At 34.6% G+C, this 8,667-nt stretch overlaps 1 protein-coding gene across 2 annotated transcripts in view; it reads left to right on the forward strand.

The window, feature by feature from the left end:
- LOC121374068 (beta-1,4-mannosyltransferase egh-like) overlaps positions 1-8,667 on the forward strand; it is a 103,324-nt gene that overhangs the window by 66,138 nt on the left and 28,519 nt on the right. For both annotated transcript variants that reach the window (XM_041500964.1, XM_041500965.1), the window contains exon 3: positions 4,710-4,883. The gene's annotated coding sequence lies outside the window, so the exon portion shown is untranslated. The remainder of the gene's footprint in view (positions 1-4,709; positions 4,884-8,667) is intronic.

The raw sequence follows: 8,667 nt of genomic DNA on the forward strand, positions 1-8,667 counted from the left end.
ATATATATATATATATATATATATAGACATTATACTGATCTCGCACATGTTTCTCTATAGCTACAGGTATATATATATATATATACAGACATTATACTGATCTCGTACATGTTTCTCTATAGCTACAGGTATATATATATATATATATATAGACATTATATTGATCTCGTACATGTTTCTCTATAGCTACAGCTATATATATATATATATATATATAGATATTATATTGATCCCGTACATGTTTCTTTATAGCTACAGGTATATAGACTGACATTATACTTATCTCGTACATGTTTCTCTATAGTTACAGGTATATATATATGTATGTATGTATGTATGTATGTATGTATGTATGTATGTATGTATGTATGTATATATATATGTGTATATATATATATATATATATATATATACAGACATTATACTGATCTCGCACATGTTTCTCTATAGCTACATTATACTGATCTTATACATGATTGTCTGTAGATAAAGGAATCTGATTAGAAAATACAGTGATCTCTTAATGATATTCATTGTGAGAACTGATGATAACAGGCCTCTTGTTTTTAGCCAGTAATTGGTTTCTATTACCGGCTATCGATCAGCAAGGTTTTGTCGACATGTTGTGTGACTGCTTGTTTTGAGGTGTCATTACCATGCATAAACAAACATTTCTGTCCTTTTCCCAAAATATTAATTAGGGTGTACAAAAAATCGATACTTCTTCATGCTTTTTAATCTAATCAGTATTATAATTAAGATTTTAGCTGCATTTTATGTCTCCCAGTATATTACCATGGTATAGCCAAGACTGCTATTTCTCACTCTAGCTGGTGCACCACAACTGGTATATCAAAGGCTGTGATATGTGCTATCCTGTTTTTGGGATGGTACATATAAAATATCCCTTGCTACTAATGGAAAAATGTAGTTGGTTTCCTCTTTAAAACTATATGTCAAAAAATTACCTAATGTTTGACATCCAATAACCGATGATTATTAAATCAATGTGTGCTCTAGTTGTGTCATTAAACAAAACAAACTTGAACAAACTTTAGCCAAGACTGTTTTTTCAGGATTTGTTTTCCTTTCATTGTGCTCTTGGTGATATGTATAATGGTTACTACTAGACTTGGACCCAAGACACACCAGTCAAAAAAGAATGACATGTAACACCTAAGTTGTGCGTGGTACCACTGAGTTATATCCTGTACCCAAATTACCTCACTGAGTTATATCCTGTTCCCAAATTACCTCACTGAGTTATATCCTGTTCCCAAATTACCTCACTGAGTTATATCCTGTACCCAAATTACCTCACTGAGTTATATCCTGTTCCCAAATTACCTCACTGAGTTATATCCTGTTCCCAAATTACCTCACTGAGTTATATCCTGTTCCCAAATTACCTCACTGAGTTATATCCTGTCCCCAAATTACCTCACTGAGTAATATCCTGTCCCCAAATTACCTCACTGATTTATATCCTGTCCCCAAATTACCTCACTGATTTCTTGCCAGAACCCACATAATAGAGCTGGGTGGTATACTGTATATACCGTTTGGTATCGATATCATGTCAATACCGAAATGTTATCTGCCATTTAGTAAAGCACAAACAATATATCTGATGACTACAAAATAGCTGAAAAGAAGAGAGAAATAAGGGCCTTGTGTATGGAATTTAATTTTATTTACATGAAATTACCAGGTGAGACTACTCTGGCATGCATACTGAAAATATCGCTCGATATCGGTATCGGTATGGGTATTGGATTAATCAACCCCAAAATACCGATACCGATACTGAACCTGAAATCTCAATACTGCCCAGCTCTACCACATAGATTTAATTTTCTCACAATGTCCCAATAGTAGAAGAACTAGTCATTTTCTTTTCTACTTAACCTAACCTCAAACAAAATGTATATTCCCCTAGAAAGGAGAAAAAAGGAAGTTACAGTCACATGACTGGAACAGGAAGGAGGACTCATTGGAAGATTTTGAAGCCATCCCATTGGTTCTTTGGATGTTCGGACTAGGCTAATATCCCTAGGGAAATATGCATTTTGTGTTGAGGTCAGGAGAAGTATTCTTAAAAGAAAAAACACTCCCAAATTTCCTCCATTTTCTTGTGGACTATATAGGAATCTTTCTTTGCTACTAGTCCCCCAAGACTGTGTGTTTGTGTGTGTCTGTGTGTGTGTATGCGTGTGTGTGTGTGTGTTGAAGTTTCCATTTCAGAAAGTGGAGGCACTTTGAAACAGCTTTATCCCCCTTGAGATTCTCAGGCTTTGTTGTAAGTGGCTTAATCTTTTCAACACTGAGCTGATGGACAGGTGTAGCTTTTTGGAATTTTGTTTTATTCCCCTTGAGATTCTCAGGCTTTGTTGTAAGTGGCTTAATCTTTTTAACACTGAGCTGATAGTCAGGTGTAGCTTTTTGGAATTTTGTTTTATCTTGTTATATGCACATACCTGTCGGTGTCCTCAATGACACCTAGAATAGAGTTAAATATGTATTGTGTATGTATGAGCATGCAGGCATGTGTGTCAAACAAGTACCGGTATGTTGGAGAGAAAGAATGATTCAGGTGTTGCAGCACTTAAATGAATAAATTAGCAGGTGCATGAGCTGGAATTTTAACAGGGCGGGGTCGAGACATGCTTCATTGGGGGAAAAAAGAAAATTTGTTTGAGTAGGGAGGGGTTTCGACCCCCCCCCCCCGAAACCCACCCATTACATGCTTGATGCATGATTTTGTTGATATAAAAAAAAAAGTTACTTTTTTTAAAAGTTTTTATTCATGCACACATACACACATGCACATCCACACATACACACAGACAGACACTCTGACTGACACACACGTGCATGCACACACACACACACTGACACACACACACCGACACACACACATTTAAACACACACAAACATGCGCACACATGCACACACACATGTGCACGCACACACAGACACCACACACACACACTTGTACACTTGTGCCACATCTGGTGATCATTTCTGTTGTGTCATCCTTGTTCTTGTCCTGTTGTCTCCAGTCATCAATGCACACATTCTTCTTATTATAGCACCATGGTGGAAAATGTGATGAACCTTACATGGCATATTATCACCTTTGACACATTAAATACCTGATAAAATGTACATGAATCTCACAAATTGTATTATCCCATCTGTGTATGTACGTGATGTATTAGCTTGTCTGTTGTATTGTGTGATGTGTACCCTTACAAAAATGTATTATAAGTGTTATAAAATACCTGTGAAGTTCATTAAAAATATATTTGCACCTCTGTAATATATGATATATAGAGGATTCGTCACGAGTATTTTTTAATATGGGGAAATATCAAATGAGCGTATGTTAATTGATATTTGTCGAGGCTCTACCGAGACAAATACCAATTAACTAGACGAGGTTGATATTTTACATATTAAAAAGACGAGTAGCTTTATCCTGTAACACTTCTAAAATAACATTTTAATTATTTTTTTAGTAAATCACAGTACTAAAGTTGCTGCCATCGATAATATGACGTCATCACAATTAGCACAGATTAGTTTGATGTCACACGTTTTAACTTAATCTTTGAAAACGTTACGCTCATGTACACGGGTCTTGTTGGCTTGTAAGCAAATGACCCATCCACAGCAACACATTACCTAGAGACCTTGCAAATTTGCATACCATTATTAACCGGGTTAATAAAGTAAATTATCACATGGGTTTATGACATGGATATCATGGATAAGTTATAGGATAAATCTTAATACACATAATAATGTAGGGCTTGAAATAGCAACCTGCGAAAAGCAAAAAGCGGTCCATCTTGTACACCTATGTAGCAGGTGAATTAGAAATTCACCTACTAAAACTACCACAGTATCACAGGCCATTATTCAAGAGACAGATGTATATGTACAATTATGTCATCTGTTATTTAGCTTGTGAATCTGTTATACACATATTTTAATCCTTTCGATTCCATACTGAACACTTTATTACAATTGTTACGTGATACTGACTTCTATTATAAATTTTAATTTTATCTGTCTGTGATATTTGTATTTTTTACGCAGTTCTTTACACTGTTTTAATTTAATTATTGAATTTTTATATTGATGTTGAACAACACTTAATGTTTTGCAGTTACCATAGTTTGACACCCAATAGCCGATTTTTCATGCTGGGGTGTCATTAAACATTATTCTATTCTATTCTGTTATATTTCAATTCCATAATGCTGTAAAATACACCTTAAAGGATCTTTTTTTCCATACACTAAACCAAAAATTCTCCTCATACCATGTTGTCTTATTTCCAGCAGGCCATATTTTTTCTAAACAAAATGTATTACTTTAAAAAAAAAAGTAACAGCAGGCCATATTTTACTTCCTATTTCAAGCCCTGGTATTTATCAGCATGTCTGTGATATATGTGATATATCTTACATATACATATATATATATATATATATATATATATATATACTGTATATAACCGCACATCTACCGTACAAACACATTGACAGATTTTTCTATTTTTTTCTTTCTTCAATCTTTCAGCTGGGGTGTCGTTAAACAATCATTCATTAATTAATTCATTCATTCATTCATTCATTCATTTAATCTTTCAACTGGGGTGTCATTATACATTCATTCATTCATTCATTCAATCTTTCAGATTGGAATGCATCAGTCTGCTGGTGGAAGATTACAGAGTTGACACTGTAAGTGAGTACGGAGGGCGAGCTGTCATTGTGAAGGGACCCATTGAGTCATGACGGTGCAACCTCTCGGCCGCCCAGTCTGAGATATCGCTCAGTCGGCATTGATGCTTGTTCTGCAGGAAAAGCAGGTTTATATTTCACTTTCTACACACATCAGTTATAATTATAACCCCATGAATAATCGATTACTAATCACCTAACCTGTTACTTCTCTTCTTGTCTTACGGTAAGGTGTGACAGTCTGGGATTAATACTATTTTAGGAAATGGTGCTGGATTTTGTTGTTCAGCAGACCCTTAACATGTATATGTATTCAAGGCTGTTATGTCAAAAAGTGAATATAATATTAGGTTGTGACAGGAATTTGTTTTAATACACTGTTATTCTTTCCGATTGTAATTTGGAGAAATGAAATAACAAACAGAAGGATTATAACAATGCCTCCAACAATATAAAAGTTACTTTAATGTTAAAAATACATTGTTATACACAGATGAAAACATGCACCCTTTTGTTTTGTTTTTTTTGATTGTGAACACTTCAAAGTTGCAATTCCAAGATGCATTTAAATTCAGTTACGTTTTACAGACCTTTGTTTATAAAGTGTGCAAGTGCGATTACGCTCACACAATGCATGTAATTTCAATCATATGAGTGTCAAAAATAATGCACGTTACACATAACAAACAGTACATATAAAAAAAAAAAAATTAAAATTGCGCCGAAATTATATTATATTAATAATTTATATAGGTAAGGAATGCTAATATATTTTTTTTTTAAGGGGGCAGCCAAAACCCCAGTTTTCCCCTTTTTAAAAATATTTTTAGCATTAATATTCAAAATTTCAAAATTGACCCTATTTGTTAGGTTATCCCTGTCCCGAGTCAGGCCCCCGATCCTATCGGAGGCCGGACTCGGGATAGGCATGTTCGAAACCCTAGTGGTATATGGACATGTTAAACCAGTTACTAAGCTAAGCTAAGCATATAAAATAATTTTGTATATGGATTGCCACTATGTACAAAACCTTATGTAGCTGATAGAAAAACCTGTTTAATAATACCAGGAAAATAAAAAATGTAACTTTTAATATATGATTGGTATTTCTCGTTGCTATACAAATAGAAAAATACTGGTTTAATAGACATCTTCGAAGACGTACCAATCCGATCAGAACTCCTTTGCCTATTTAATTTACTATTAATTAGAAACAGTCCATATTTGCAAGGTAATAACCCACAATGACTGATATAGCCTATCGTAACTCATTTATATCGTTCATGTAGTTATAAAAAAATGGAATTATATTAAATAATGGCTTCCATATCCAACACAAATGTACTCGATACGGAAATCAGCGAAGTGGGTCAAATTGTCTCGATTAGTTCCTGACTGTTAGCCTACAAAGCTTGCGTGAGGTTCCAAAAATGGCAAGCGTGTAACTTTCTACTTTCTGTAAAAAAGAAATAGAATAGCCCTGCATCTATCCTAATCATGTTTGTTGTAATAATGAAATTCAAGACAAGTTGATTCCTTCACATGTTTAGCTGCACGTTCATCAAATCATCTTAACACTGAAATGGTATCTATAATTGTGTGTATCAAATTATCTGAATAGTACATATTGTAATTAAAAAATCAAATTGTCTGCATCAGAGTATTCCATAATTATATTTCTATAGCACTGCTCATGAAATTCTTAACAGGAAAAAGAAGTCAGACTACACTAATGAACCAAACAACATAAAATTAGAAGAAGACATTATTGCTTTATTGCATCCTTTGACATATCGGGACGGGATGTAGCCCAGTTGTACAGTACTTGCTTGATGTGCGGTCGGTGTGGGATCGATCCCCATCGGTGGGCCCATTGGGCTATTTCTTGTTCCAGCCAGTGCACCACGACTGGTATATCAAAGGCTGTGGTATGTACTATCCTGTCTGTGGGATGGTGCATATAAAAGATCCCTTGCTGCTAATCGAAAAGAGTAGCCCATGAAGTGGAGACAGCTGGTTTCTTCTGTCAATAGCTGTGTGGTCCTTAACCATAGGTCTGACACCATATAACTGTAAATAAAATGTGTTGAGTGCATCGTTAAATAAATTTTCCTTCCTTCCTTTGACATACCAGTCATGGGGTATTAGTCGGGATGGGGGAGAAAACAAACCAAAGAATGGGCCCACTGAGGACATGATACGTACATTATTTTCAAGATTTAGAGCATTGACTTTACTTGAGTGTGTATGTAATTAGTTGATGTAAATACAAATATTCCAGTTACCTTAAGTATGAATGTACATATATATATATATATATATTTGAACATGTATCTATCTATACAGTAAAACTTTATTATGATGTTGAAGGGATTGAATGAAATACTTCAAGATAATTGTATTCATTGGAGGTAAACATAGTACATATAATTATTATTTATTAAAGTTAAAGGTAGTTTGTTTTGTATAACGAAACCACTAGAGCACATAGATTTATTAATCATCCAGCTATTGGATGTCTAACATTTGGTAATTTTTACTCATAGTCTTAGAAAGGAAACCTGGTACATTTTTCCATTAGTAGCTAGGGATCTTTTATATACACCATCATACAGACATGATAACACATACCATGGTCTTTGATATACCAGTCGTGGTGAACTGTTTGGAACATGAAATAGCCCAATTATTAAATTGGCCACTATAACAAAGATCAATCTTAGACTGACCGTGCATTAGGCGAGTGCTTTTTCACTGGGCTAAAACCTACTGCATATTATTTATTATGCCAAGGGACACTTTCTGGAGCCATGAGGTTGAAATATCTGCATTTAACTATTTCTATCTCATGGTCCATTCCTTGATGTGGTGAGGTAGCTTGCATGTCTCAATGACTCGGAGAGCTATGCCAGCTGGAGCATCAGCTCCTAGTAGGCTCTTCCAAGCTGGACTGGTCAAAAAGTAGAGACTATACTAATAAAAGCGTATCATAAAATATTGTTTGTTTCCGGTTACCCGACCGACCCTAATTTGAACCTGCCGACCCTAAAACTTTTTTTGTATATCCAAAAATGTTTTTTTAATATAACAATGATTTCCACGAAAACATTCCAAAACTATCACAAGCACTAATTTGGTGTCATTTAGGGGATAACCCTACTGTGTTTTCCGATTTGCTGACGTATATCGGTGGTTTTACTGTCGCAAATTTAGTTTATTGTCGACCTGTTAGCCACGAAATGTTTTCTTCTAACAATTGATTGATGGAGTTACTTCCCTTCAAATTGAAGTGCGGTAACTTTCGTGAGATATCGGGTGAAGAGTCGGAAAATTGTTTTCATGAATATATGCGATCTTTTCTGATTTACTCTATATCTAGCGTAGCGAGGTGTTCCGATTAATGATAATAATAATAATAATAACTATATTTAATGATTTACTCCAGTGACAAACTGGCCTTGTAGAAATTTAGTGACCTTCTGATAAACTAGGGGAGGGAATGTTTACCGATACTGATGGAGTTTACTGCCAAATCAAATGATTAAATATGTCAGTAAGATCTCGATGCGTTTCATTATTTTTTGTAAGTGGTCACTGGGAACTTCGCGGGTTTCCTCTAAAAACAGTGTCAAAATGACCATGTGTTTGACGTCCAATAGCCGATGATATTAAAGATAAAAATCAATGTGCTCTAGTGGCGTCGTTAAATAAAACAAACTTTACTTTTTTGCATTCATTTGAGCATCCTGAGCATTTGTACTGCATTTCTATTCATTGGACCAATTGATTGCTTCAAACCAAGTGTGTACTTTAATACTGGATGCATACAGAATAAAACTAACATTGCAAATTATAAAATTGGTAAGTCTACCATTTCTTAGATACACTAGCAAAGATAATATTCATAAAAAA

This window comes from Gigantopelta aegis, chromosome 6 (genome assembly GCF_016097555.1).
Source record: "Gigantopelta aegis isolate Gae_Host chromosome 6, Gae_host_genome, whole genome shotgun sequence".
Taxonomy (NCBI): Eukaryota; Metazoa; Mollusca; class Gastropoda; order Neomphalida; family Peltospiridae; genus Gigantopelta; species Gigantopelta aegis.